Here is a 13,780-nt window from a genome sequence, read left to right as displayed (position 1 = left end):
GGGAGGGGCCCGAAACGTAGATAGGCCCGCGTACCGCAAAAAAAAAAAAAAAAAACTATTACTAATGACCAACAGCTAAAAAAGATACTAAGATTCTCTTGTATGGAAGCCCCAGGATTGATGAGAGATAGAGTAATCTGAGAAACGAGCAGCTCTAACGCCTTGTCACAGGAATCTTCTCCATCACGAAGGAAAATCGCACTGAAAGTTCCAAGGAAGCAGTTAAGCCTCTGCCCAGTCATCACTGAACGTGTGGCACGACCCTAGGACTGCTGCCATGAGGTGCTCACCTCTGCCCTCCTGGCCTTGTCTCCCCCTCACTCTGGCTGAGCCCATTCCTCCTCTGTACTTTGCAGCTCAGACACCCCTGCTGTTCAAACAAGCCATGGTTCTGAGCACGCATAGCTTGGTTCCTAAAATTCTCTGCTCCCGCTCTCCCCTGGATATTCCCATGATGCTCTCTTTACTTTCCCCCTTTAACAGTCCCATGATGAGCTCTTCATTGTCTTCCTTGAACAGCTCACCATATCTACACCCTCTGTCACTCCCTCCTACAGGAAATGCAAAAATCAACATACCTGGCCAGGACCTTCTGCCAGACTTTTCCAAAAGCCTGCTGCACTATCTCCGTGACCCAAAAGTCCTGTCCTACAAGGTCTCAGGTATATCTCTCCCCTTGCACCTGACCTGTTGATTTCTGCCAACAGTATCCCCATCAGTCTGGCCTCCCAGACGCCGATGCATATTTCATTCTTCCTCCTTGCTCAACACTCCTGTCAGGCAACGGCAAGGAGGTGCCAGCGCTGGAGCCAACTTGTCTGAGTCTAGACAAACTGCACTGTTTATAGGTGGCTATTTAAATTTAAATTAATTAGATAAAATTCAAAGTTCAGTCCTTCAGTCACATCCATCACATTGTAAACGCTTGAGAGCTACATACAAATAGGAGCTGCTGTGTTGGACAGCACAGATTTAGGGGGTCTACACCCCCGAAAGCCTCTTGCAACCAATTCCTTTGGCTTAACATTTACTAGGAACATCGTGGGGGAAGAAACATTCCCACCAGGTGTGAGACATCGTAGGAGTCAGACCACAGCTCCCTCAGCCGCCACACTGCATCCAGGTCGTCATCTGTCCTTGCTCCCACTTCTGTGAAGACTGCCTTTCACACCCCGTTCAGTCCTTCCACCACCAGCTGCCAGAGGAATCTTCTCAGTTCATGCCAAGGACGGGGGGCTCTGGTCTAGTGTGAACTCTGAGTACTCCGTATGATCCCGACTCAACTTCCTGGCCCCCACCTCCACCTGCACCCCAAACATCCAACTCCTGCCCCCACGAAAGCCCCGCACGGCCTCCAACTTCATCTTTCTCACACTGTCCCCTTCGTGTGGAGCACTCCTGTCCCGCCTGCCTGTCACACTCCCCAGGAAAGCACCCTGGTCCCCACAGGCCCAGGTCTTCTCAACTCCCTTCAAACTCAGAGCCCTGCTCCAGGCACGGTCTTTGAGAAGGGAGGGCTTTTGGATATATATCTTGAGCTTTAAAATTCTACAGGTGCCCAATCCCCTCCCCACCAGACCTACTGAACCAGAGAACACTTCTGCCCCCAGACAGGCTGGCCTGTAGAAGGGTGCCAGGGAGCTTACAGAGTAGCCCCAGTCTCATTAAAGGGCTGCCTTTCCCGCCCGCCCACCCCGTAATATATGGTGTTAAAAATCCATACTCACTCTTTGAAGAGCACAGCCTTCTTTCCCAACTGCTACTGGCTCTGGCAGAAGCTGAAAATGAGACTCTGGAATCACAGGAAAGAAAATGGCAAAGCATTAAATCATATTAGAGAATACGAATGAAGTGCTAACAACCAACCGGGGAGTCAGAACATCTCCTCCTTGGCACAGGAGAAGTGCAAATATCCCGTGGCTTTAAAGTTCCCTCCGGTTCAGGTCACCTCCCCTAATTAAACAACCTGCACAAAGGGTAAGCAGGGCAAGTGAGATAAAGAGCTTGGCCAGGAGGGTGTGAAGGTCAAAGAAGGAATCTGCAATGAGGATAAAGCATGGGACTGAGCTGGTGATTCCTGGGCTGCAGGAGAGAGAAAGGCAATAAGGGAAACAGGCATGCTTGGGTGAGAGGGGGTTCTGAAGGCTTCAAACTTAACTAAAACCTTCAAATAAAGATTAAAACTTCCCTTCTCCATCTGGGGTTAGGGTTACCTAAAGTTATACTCAGAAAGGAATGAGAGGAAGGTGGCAACCAATGGGAAAATGAATACAATATTTCTATTAGAGTGGCTACAGAGAGGGCACCACAAAGCTCAAAAACAGGGCTGGACAGAGCAGAGATGCTGGCAAAGGCACTGCAGCAGAAAAATGAGGAGACAGGTAGATGGTGACTGAAGGTCACAAAACCCCTGAATTATTCCAGAGGGGTCAAGGAATTAAACATAAAAAAATAACACCGAGATAGCCTCATCCACCAGAGAGCAGACAGCAGAAGCAAGAACTACAACCCTGCAGCCTGTGGAACAAAAACCACATTCACAGAAACATAGACAAGATGTACCAGATGAAGGAACAAGATAAAACCCCAGAAAAACAACTAAATGAAGTGGAGATAGGTAACCTTCCAGAAAAAGAATGGAGGCAAAGATCGAGAAGATGCAAGAAACGTTTAACAAAGACCTAGAAGAATTGAAGAACAAACAAACAGAGATTAATAATACAATAACTAAAATAAAAACTACACTAGAAGGAATCAATAGCAGAATAACTGAGGCAGAAGAACAAATAAGTGACCTGGAAGACAGAATGGTGAGATTCACTGATGTGGAACAGAGTAAAGAAAATAGAATGAAAAGAAATGAAGACAGCCTAAGAGACCTCTGGGACAACATTAAACGCAACAACATTCACATTATAGGGGTCCCAGAAGGAGAAGAGAGAGAGGAAGGACCCTAGAAAATATTTGAAGGGATTATAGTTGAAAACTTCCCTAACATCGGAAAGGAAACAGCCACCCAAGTCTAGGAAGTGCAGCGAGTCCCATACAGGATAAACCTAAGGAGAAAAATGCCAAGACCCACAGTAATCAAATTGGCAAATATTAAAGACAAAGAAAAATTATTGAAAACAGCAAGGGAAAAACGACAAATAACATACAAGGGAACTCCCATAAGGTTAACAGCTGATTTCTCAGCAGAAACTCTACAAGCCAGAAGGGAGTGGCATTATATGCTTAAAGTGATGAAAGGGAAGAACCTACAACCAAGATTACTCTAACCAGCAAGGATCTCATTCAGATTCGATGGAGAAATCAAAAGCTTTACAGACAAGCCAAAGCTAAGAGAATTCAGCATCACCAAACGAGCTCTACAACAAATGCTAAAGGAACTTCTCTAAGTGGGAAACACAAGAGAAACAAGGACCTAAAAAACAAACCCAAAATGGTAATAGGAACACACATATCAATAATTACCTTAAACGTGAATAGATTAAATGCTCCAACCAAAACACAGAGGCTTGCTGAATGGACACAAAAACAAGACCCTTATATATGCTGTCTACAAGAAACCCACCTCAGACCTAGGGACACATACAGACTGAAAGTGAGGGGATAGAAAAAGATATTCCATGCAAATGGAAATCAAAAGAAAGCTGGAGTAGCAATACTCATATCAGATAAAACAGACTTTAAAATAAAGAAAGTTACAAGAGAAAAGGAAGGACACTACATAATGATCAAGGGATCAATACAAGAAGAACATATAACAATTATAAATATATATGCACCCAACACAGGAGCACCTCAATACATATGGCAACTGCTAACATTTATAAAAGGAAATCGACAGTAACACAATAATAGTGGGGGACTTTAACACCTCACTTACACCAATGGACAGATCATCCAAAATGAAAATAAACAAGGAAACAGAAGCTTTAAATGACACAACAGACCACATAGATTTAATTGATATTTATAGGACATTCCATCCAAAAACAGCAGATTACACTTTCTTCTCAAGTGCAAGACGGAACATTCTCCAGGATAGATCACATCTTGGGTCACAAATCAGCCTCAGTAAGTTTAAGAAAAGTGAAATCATATCAAGCATCTTTTCTGACCACAACACTGTAAGATTAGAAATCAATTACAGGGGAAAAAACGTAAAAAACACAAACACATGCAGGCTAAACAATACATTACTAAATAACCAAGAGATCACTGAAGAAATCAAAGAGGAAATTAAAAATTACCTAGAGACAAATGACAATGAAAAATAGTGATCCAAAACCTATGGGATGCAGCAAAAGCAGTTCTAAGAGGGAAGTTTATAGCTATACAAGCCTACCTCAAGAAACAAGAAAAATCTCAAACAAACAATCTAACCTTACACCTAAAGGAACTAGAGAAAGAAGAACAAACAAAACCCAACGTTAGCAGAAGGAAAGAAATCATAAAGATCAGAGCAGAAATAAATGAAATAGAAACAAAGAAAACAATAGCAAAGATCAATAAAACTAAAAGCTGATTCTTTAAGAAGATAAACAAAATTGATAAACCATTAGCCAGACTCATCAAGAAAAAGAGGAAGAGGACTCAAATCAATAAAATTAGAAATGAAAAGTTACAACAGACACCGGAGAAATACAAAGCATCCTAAGAGACTACTACAAGCAACTCTATGCCAACAAAATGCACAACCTGGAAGAAATGGGCAAATTCTTAGAAAGGTATAACCGTCCAAGACTGAACCAGGAAGAAATAGAAAATATGAACAGACCAATCACAAGTAATGAAATTGAAACTGTGATTAAAAATCTTCCAACAAACAAAAGTCCAGGACCAGATGGCTTCACAGGTGAATTCTATCAAATATTTAGAGAAGAGCTAATACCCATCCTTCTCAAACTCTTCCAAAAAACTGCAGAGTAAGGAACACTTCAAAACTCATTCTATGAGGTCACCATCACCCTGATACCAAAAGCAGACAAAGATATCACAAAAAAAGAAAATTACAGACCAATATCACTGATGAATACAGATGCAAAAATCCTCAACAAAATACTAGCAAACAGAATCCAACAACACATTAAAAGGATCATACACCATGATCAAGTGGGATTTATCCCAGGGATGCAAGGATTCTTCAATATATGTAAATCAATCAGTGTGATACACCATATTAACAAACTGAATAATAAAAACCATATGATCAGCTCAATAGATGCAGAAAAAGCTTCTGACAAAATTAAACACCCATTTATTATAAAAACTCTCCAGAAAGTGAGGCATAGAGGGAACCCACCTCAACATAATAAAGGCCATACACGACAAACCCACATTCTCAGTGGTGAAAAACTGAAAGCATTTCCTCTAAGATCGGGAACAAGACAAGAATGTCCACTCTCGCCACTATTATTCAACATAGTTTTGGAAGTCCTAGCCACGGCTATCAGAAAAGAAAAAGAAATAAAAGAAATACAAATTGGAAAAGAAGAAGTAAAACTGTCACTGTTTGCAGATAACATGATACTATACATAGAGAATCCTAAAGATGCTACCAGAAAACTACTAGAGCTAATCAATGAATCTGGTAAAGTCACAGGATACAGCATTAATGCACAGAAATCTCTTGCATTCCTATACACTAAGGATGAAAAAACTGAAAGAGAAATTAAGGAAACACTCCCATTTACCATTGCAACAAAAAGAATAAAATACCTAGGAATAAATCTACCTAGGGAGACAAAAGACCTGTATGCAGAAAACTATAAGACACTGATGAAAGAAATTAAAGATGATACCAACAGATGGAGAGATATACCATGTTCTTGGATTGGAAGAATCAATATTGTGAAAATGACTATACTACCCAAAGCAATCTACAGATTCAATGCAATCCCTATCAAATTACCAATGGTATTTTTTACGGAACTAGAACAAAAAATCTTGAAATTTGTATGGAGACACAGAAGACCCCAAATAGCCAAAGCAGTCCTGAGGGAAAAAAAACAGAGCTGGAGGAATCAGACTCCCTGACTTCAGACTATAATACAAAGCTACAGTAATCAAGACCATATGGTACTGGCACAAAAACAGAAACATAGATCAATGGAACAAGAGAGAAAGCAAGAGATAAACCCACGCACCTATGGTCAACTAATAATCTATGACAAAGGAGGCAAGGATATACAGTGGAGAAAAGACAGTCTCTTCAATAAGTGGTGCTGAGAACACTGGACAGCTACATGTAAAAGAATGAAATTAGAACACTCCCTAACACCATACACCAAAATAAACTCAAAATGGATTTGAGACCTAAATGTAAGACTGGACACTATAAAACTCTTAGAGGAAAACATAGAAGAACACTCTTTGACATAAATCACACATCCTAGAATAATGGAAATATAAACAAAAATAAACAAATGGGACCTAATGAAACTTAAAACCTTTTGCACAGCAAAGGAAACCATAAACAAGACGAAAAGACAACCCTCAGAATGGGAGAAAATATCTGCAAATGAATCAACGGACAAAGGATTAATCTCCAAAATATATAAACAGCTCATGCATCTCAATATTCAAAAAACAAACAACCCAATCCAAAAATGGGCAGAAGACCTAAATAGACATTTCTCCAAAAAAGACATACAGATGGCCAAGAAGCACATGAAAAGCTGCTCAATATCACTAATGATTAGAGAAATGCAAATCGAAACTACAATGAGGCATCACCTCACACCAGTTATAATGGGCATCATCAGAAAATCTACAAACAATATAAGCTGGAGAGGGTGTGGAGAAAAGGGAACCCTCTTGCACTGTTGGTGGCAATGTAAATTGATACAGCCACTATGGAGAACCGTATGGAGGTTCCTTAAAAAACTAAAAATAGAATTACCATATGATCCAGCAATCCCACTACTGGGCACATACCCAGAGAAAACCATAATTCAAAAAGACACATGCACCCCAATGTTCATTGCAGCACTATTTACAATAGCCAGGACATGGAAGCAACCTAAATGCCCATCGACAGACGAATGGATAATAAAGATTTGGTACATATATACAATGGAATATTACTCAGCCATAAAGAGGAATGAAATTGGGTCATTTGTTGAGATGTGGATGGATCTAGACTGTCATACAGAGTGAAGTACAAATATCGTATATTAACACAGTTATGTGGAACCTAGAAAAATGGTACAGATGAACCGGTTTGCAGGGCAGAAGTTGAGTCACAGATGTAGAGAACAAACGTATGGACACCAAGGGGGGAAAGCGGTGGGCGGGTGGGGGTGGGGGTGGGATGAATTGGGCGATTGGGATTGACACGTATACACTAATGTGTATAAAATTGATGACTAATAAGAACCTGCTGTATAAAAAAATAAATAAAATTTAAAAATTAAAAAAAAAAAAATAACACCATGAAAGTTCTAGAAGAAAACATGAGAACTGTTTGAAAACACCTTCACAGGGAAAGCCTTTCTAAGTTAAGATTTAAAACCTAGGGGCCATAACATGAAGATTAATAAGCTGACTACATAAAAATGTTTTTAAATGTCCACATGGAAAGGGATATCATGGGACTTCCCCAGTAGCACAGTGGTTAAGACTCCACACTCCCAATGCTGGGGGCCCAGGTTCGATCCCTGGTCAGGGAACTAGATCCCACATGCATGCCGAAACTAAGAGTTCGTGTGCCACAACTGAGGAGCCTGTGAGCTGCAACTAAAGAGCCTACTGGCCGCCACTAAGGAGCACACATGTCTCAACTAAAGGAGCCGGTGAGCTGCAACTAAGGAGCCTGCCTGCCGCAGCTAAGACCCGGCACAACCAAATTAATAACTTAAATAAATAATAAAATAAATATTAAAAAAAAGGATATCATGAACAAGGTTAAAATGTGTCAATACATATCAGAGACGACAGACTAATAAAGGGCTCCTACAAATCAATAAAAACAGCAACAAAATCCAGTAGAAAAACAGGCGAATGATCTGAGTAGTTCATGTAACAGAAAGGAAATACAAATGACTCTTCGACATATAAAAAGATGCTCAATCTCATTTACAAGAGAAATGCAAATTAAACCTACAAGGCGATGGTGATCTTTGTTTATTGTATGCGCAAAGAACAAAAAGTGTAATAACAGACTGTGCTGCTGGGGCCATGGAAAAATAGATGCCCTCACGCAAGGTACAGATTTACACTCCCATCAACAAACTCTACAGATGGCATTTTGGCAAAATCTGCAGCAATGTACAGTACACATACCTTTGATCTAATAATCTAATTTCTAGGAACTGATTTGTGTTCAGACCTGAACATGTTTGAGAACATGTTTGTGAAGGGTTATTTGTTATAGTATTACTTATCGTGGCAAAAAAAATTGGAACTCACATGCCCACTCGTAGGGGATATGTTAAGTAAATGATGGTACAACTTTATAAAGAAGTATAATGTACAGCCATTAAATACAAATAAAATTAACTACAAGCCATTAAAATAATGAGGCATATTTGTCTCTACGGGTAATGACCTCCAAGGTACACTGTTAACTAAAAATGCAAGGAACAGAAGAGAATGGGTAGAATAACATCTCTTGCATTGAGAGAGAGAGAGAGAAATATGCATGTTATGCTTATATGTGTGTAAAATGTTTCAGGATGGATACAGATGGTAATCACGACTGGGGCTGGGAAGGAAACTGAGAGGCTAGGGGCAGAGATGAGGGAGACTTTTCACTGATATCCTTTTGTACCTTTTGAATTGCTACCATGTGCATGTTCAAGGTTTTCCCTATTTCATTAAAAAATACAATATAGGGACTCCCCTGGTGGTCCAGTGGTAAAGAATCTGTCCTGCAATGCAGGGGACGCGGGTTCGATCCCCGGTCAGGTAACTAAAATCCCACGTGCCACAGGGCAACTAAGCCCGTGCGCCACAACTACTGAGCCCGCCGCGTGCCACAAACTACAGAGCCCATGCGCCACAACTAGAGAAGAGAAAACCTGCACGACGCAACTAGATAGAAGCCCACACACCACAGTGAAGAGCCTGCGAGCCACAAAGAAGAGAGCCCGCGTGCCACAACTAAGACCCGATGCAGCCAAAAATAAAAATAAGTAAATAAAATAAATAAATAAAATAAATTTTAAAAATACAATATAAACTCCTCAAGTACAATGGTCTATCCTACATTGTCCAATACAGTAGCCACTAGCCACACGGTGACTGTTTAAATTTAAAATGATCAAAACTAAATAAAACATAAAAGTCAGCTCCTCAGCTGCGCTAGCCACATTTCACATGCTCAATAGCCACAGAAAGTGTATCTCCTTCATGGTTCTGGGAAAGGTACTGATAAGATTCACTCCATCCTGCTTTGTACCAAATCACTAGCAGCTGATTCCCCACGGGGGTTTTTGCTTGAGAGCCAGCCAAGCCCACAGCCCCATGCCCTGCTTCTGCCACCTGGGGCAGCACCATGGGCAAGGAAACTCAGCCCAGCAGGCTGGTCCTGTAGACAGAGAATCAGAGAACCAGAAAATCCTGCTACCCAGTCCCGAGGAGAAGGGACACAGCCCGAGGAGAGAGAGGAAGGCAGGTCAATCAGGGGCTCAGCTGGAAGGCGGGTGGCTTATATACCCAGTGGCATATCTTCTAAAAAAATCGTACTGGCCAAGAAGCAAGGCAATGAAACACGCACAACGTACCCTGAACTAGCCCAGCACCTTCAAAGCAGCAGCCTCTGGGATCAAGATGTAGGCTGTGGGGCTTCCCTGGTGGCGCAGTGCTTGAGAGTCCGCCTGCCGATGCAGGAGACGCGGGTTCGTGTCCCGTTTCGGGAAGATCCCACATGCCGCGGAGCGGCTGGGCCCGTGAGCCATGGCCACTGAGCCTGCGCGTCCGGAGCCTGTGCTCCGCAAATGGGAGAGGCCACAACAGTGAGAGGCCCGCATAACGCAAGGAAAAAAAAAAAAAAAAAGATGTAGGCTGTGGTGATTAGTCTGAAATAACCACCTGCTTGAAATCATGCTTAAAGCAAGAAAACCCTACAGAAATACAAGCCAGTCTTCCACTGGATAAAAGAGGAGCCAAAAGCCACTTGACCCTTTACCTCCAAGGACCACAAAGTCTTCAGGCTCTCAGGGAGCCCAGAACAAGCTTTAATTCGAATACTGCTCTATGAATTAATGCGAACACATGCACTGTCATTGGCTGAGATCAGCTCTCAAAGGTAAAGCGCTAGAAAGAGCATCACATAAGTGACTATTTTCCACATGACTGAAAGGAATTAAAATAGCCCTCTACATGGGTACACAATAGCAGAAGGCCTGAAATAGAACCTCAGGGCCCCAAAACACTCTCCCATGGCTCGCATCTGTGCTCCGAACTCAAAAGAAAAGCAAGGAGATTAAAGAGGGCTTTGTCATTTCTAAAGGAGGGAAGCTGGTCTACAGTATTTTCTAACTGCAGGGACAAAGCCAGTGTGAGACAAAAAGAAGCCCTGTTATAAACAGCTGGCAGGTTCTACCAGGACAAGAACTCTGGCTCCCAGCATGAGGTTCAGCATTCAGAGCCCTTTATGAGCTGGTCCCTACCTTCTCTAGCCAGAATCTCTTCCCCAGAGATCTCTGTAACACAGGGAAATCAGCATCAGAAAAAGGTGATGCCACGCTCAAAATTTCATAGTTAAAACACAGTTTTGTTTAGAACTTTATCCAAATAAGTAAACAAAAATCAAAATCTGTCTATCCTAAGATCAACAGCAAATATGGAACAAAATTCAAGTTATAACTGCCGTCCTGTGCTAATTCTTAGAACAAAGAATAAATCGCATGTAAATTGCCTTAGAGTATGGTAAGTCCTTCCAGTTAACATTTGGTTGTCACAGCGCTATTATACAGGGGACGTTTTTTGCAAAAATGCTTTACTGCTTTGCCCCAGGCCTCTCAATCTTTTGATTTTCAAGTCACGCCCTCTCGTCATCAACTAACAGGTGTCACATTGCCAGACCCCATCTATTACTGCCTCCACAGTCAAGCGGCTTCTGCGGTGAGTTCATGAAATCCCATGTCTCTCTCTCCAAGGTTTGTCTTGTATTTGTAAAATGTCCTTGCGACCTGGGAGAGACGATGACCAAGAGGTGGATGCTCCTGGAGCATGGCTGGACACCAGTGTTGAAAAGAGAGGGAGGCATGATGGGGTGGGACCCAAGTTTGTAAGTGGCAAGTCCATTAATGAATATTTTCCTGTTATAACGTCTGCTTCCCCACTAAAACCTGTAAACTATGGAGAATCTGTTACTAGATAGGCTGCTAATCTGACCCTCTGGTGACCGTACCTGAACTGGCTTTGTATTTTTCTCCACTGCCCCATTTTCTGTCGACCTGGACGATACCCTCTATCTATCCCCACCTCCTAACAAATCTTTCTGGCAGAACTAAGAGTTATCTCCTTCAGTCCCCCAGCCATTAGCAACCTCGGCTTCATTCTCCATACCTACAAGTATTTATGACCTGCATCTTTTACCATATTCCTCACGAAAACACTGGCTGTACCCTCCACTAGGCTGCAAGCTCCTTGAAGACAAGGCTTACTACATCACTGCATGTGCCATGGCACTTTAGCATACACGTGCCTTGCCCTTGTGTGAAGAGCAAGGGAAGAGCTAAATGGGACCCTACGTTGGATCTGCTTGACTTTAACCTTTGCCTTTCGTTGCTTTTGTTATTATACTCATACATAATGGCCTGCCTCAGGGAACACTGCCCACCTCTGAACGGCTGCAAGAAAAAAAAGAAACTAACACACCCCCTCACCGAGGCTGGTCATTCCAGGAGACGTTCTGCAAGACCCATGGCCCTTTTACTTTACTTCCTCTCTGCCTCTCCGTCTCTATTCTGCTTTATTACTTTACTTCCTCACCACCTCCCCCTCTCTGATTCTATAAGAGAAACCGGCATCCAAATCCAGATAAGATGGTTTATCTGAGACACTAGTCTGCCATCTTCTCGGTCAGCCAGCTTTCCAAATAAAGTCGTCTTCCTTGCCTCAACACCTCGTCTCCGATTCACTGGCCTCTTGTGCGGCGAGCAGAGCGAGCTTGGACTCGGTAACACTTGGTGGTCACTTGGTAGCATGAAAGCCATGAATCAGTAGGGGGGCCCCAGCAGTGCCACTGCAGGCCATTCCTTCACTTTGCTCATTACGGCCACCAATAAAATGAACATTCCTCATCAGAGCAGTGTAGCTTTAGAGGCTCCAGTTCAGATGGGAAGGTGAGACCCAGAGAGGTTAAGCCAGATGCCCAATGGCACACAGCTCTTCTCTCCTCTGCCCCTGCTCCACTGGTGGCTCACAGTGGCCCTCAGCATGACATGGAAGGCCCCCGCCCCACCTTTCCCTGAATGATCTGCAATCCCTACGCCTTACGCTCCTTCACACCCGCACAGCTTTGGCACAAATGCTCCCCTCTCCCTAGCACGCCCCTGCCTGGTGAGCTCCTGCTCAACCTTCAAGTCTTGACTACGAAAATATTACCCCATCTATAAATGCTCCTCTGAGGGTTCAGCTGCGCAGTTCCATAACCTGGGTTCAATTCTCTGCTCTGTCACTGATCCGTGTGTGACCTTGGCAAGTCACTGAACCTCTTAGAGCCTCAGTGTGGGGACAAAATGAGATGATGCATGGAGACTGCTCAAAGCAGTGACTGGCGGATGCGACTGCTCACAGCGCAGCTGGGAAGAGCTGCCCTGCCTTCCAAGGCGGTGCTAGAAAGCCCTGCCACTGAAACCGAGAAGGACCCTATGGGGCCCTCCTAGGCACAAAAGCCCTTCTGTGTCCTCCATTTCTTGTTTGTAGGCTTCATTCAGCCTCCTTGACCTTCCCTGAGTTCCAAAGGGAATATTCAAACAGTTGCTAATCAGGGAAGAGAGGGAATGCAGAAACAGAGGAGCTGTCAGAATAGTGCAGCCCTGGGGCAGGGTCCTGGTTCCTCCTCAGGGAACATACATCACAGTACCTTTGCCCTCTTCTGCAGAAACTAAGTCCCCCACCCAGGTGCAGGATGGTAACTTCAGGATGAGTGCCAAGATTCCTGGAGCACCACCCTGTTACCTCACCACCAACCAATCAGAAGAAACTCACAACCTGCAGCCCGAACCCCAAATTTGACTTTAAAATGGTCTCCCCCAAAACCACCAGGGAGTTCGGGGTTTTTGAGCATGAGTCACCTCTTCTCCTTGCTTGGCCCTGCAATAAACTTTCTCTGCTCCAAAATCTGACATTTTGGTTTGTTTGGCCTTTCTGTGTGTCAGGCACACGAACTTGTGTTCAGAAACACCACACCTCCATCACCCTGCACTGCCACTGCCCAGGTCTGTTCAGATGCCTGCTATCGTTATATTCTCAGAGTGTAACCCATAGGTCAGTTCCCAAACTTCATCACATATAAGGTTTGAATTCTATTCCATATAATCTTTTTTATTGGGGGGGGGGGTGCTGTACCACGCAGCATGTGGAACTTCCCAGACCAGGGATAGAACCTGCACCCCCTGCAGTGGAAGTGCAGAGTCTTAACCACGGGACCGCCAGGGAAGTCCAAGCTTGAATCCTATTCTGGGTATTATCACAGATCAAACACCCAATACCAATAGCCAAAAGCCACAGCTTAAACCACCTAGGAGAAAGGCTGCTGTCACTTTGGGTAATTACTTCACAAGGAGAGGATCTCAACCTGCAGCAGTGTAAGTAAGAACCT

The 13,780-nt window shown here is 43.3% G+C and overlaps 1 protein-coding gene across 2 annotated transcripts in view; it reads right to left on the bottom strand.

Moving 5' to 3' along the window:
• ABHD6 (abhydrolase domain containing 6, acylglycerol lipase) overlaps positions 1-13,780 on the bottom strand; it is a 54,556-nt gene that overhangs the window by 34,199 nt on the left and 6,577 nt on the right. For both annotated transcript variants that reach the window (XM_007469013.1, XM_007469014.1), the window contains one exon: positions 1,728-1,792. The gene's annotated coding sequence lies outside the window, so the exon portion shown is untranslated. Of the gene's footprint in view, positions 1-1,727; positions 1,793-13,780 lie in introns of those variants that run through there.

Source organism: Lipotes vexillifer, unplaced genomic scaffold (genome assembly GCF_000442215.2).
Source record: "Lipotes vexillifer unplaced genomic scaffold, Lipotes_vexillifer_v1.1 scaffold989, whole genome shotgun sequence".
NCBI classification, from domain to species: Eukaryota; Metazoa; Chordata; class Mammalia; order Artiodactyla; family Lipotidae; genus Lipotes; species Lipotes vexillifer.
This window is presented reverse-complemented; position numbering and strand designations above follow the sequence as displayed.